Source organism: Etheostoma spectabile, unplaced genomic scaffold (assembly GCF_008692095.1).
Source record: "Etheostoma spectabile isolate EspeVRDwgs_2016 unplaced genomic scaffold, UIUC_Espe_1.0 scaffold302, whole genome shotgun sequence".
Lineage (NCBI taxonomy): Eukaryota > Metazoa > Chordata > Actinopteri > Perciformes > Percidae > Etheostoma > Etheostoma spectabile.
Window position 1 is genome coordinate 268,393 of NW_022605581.1, and position 266 is coordinate 268,658.

A 266-nucleotide genomic window follows, 5' to 3' on the forward strand; every position below is an offset into this window, starting at 1 on the left:
GATTCCATACGTTGTTCATTAATGATTACTTTCATTTAATTATTAGGTTGTTTTATTTCATCTTATAGCATTTTAATTTTTTTTTTTTTTTAAATAGTTTCAAGACAGTATCCAGACTAAACTTGGACATTTATACATCTGTGATCCACTCAACATCCTCTGATCTTAACTAGTAGTCAAAATAATTAATAATTTCTGCCTTTTTAATTACAAACTTATGTACAATTTGATAGAAATGAGGTTTGTTGACCATGAATTCCAAGAAT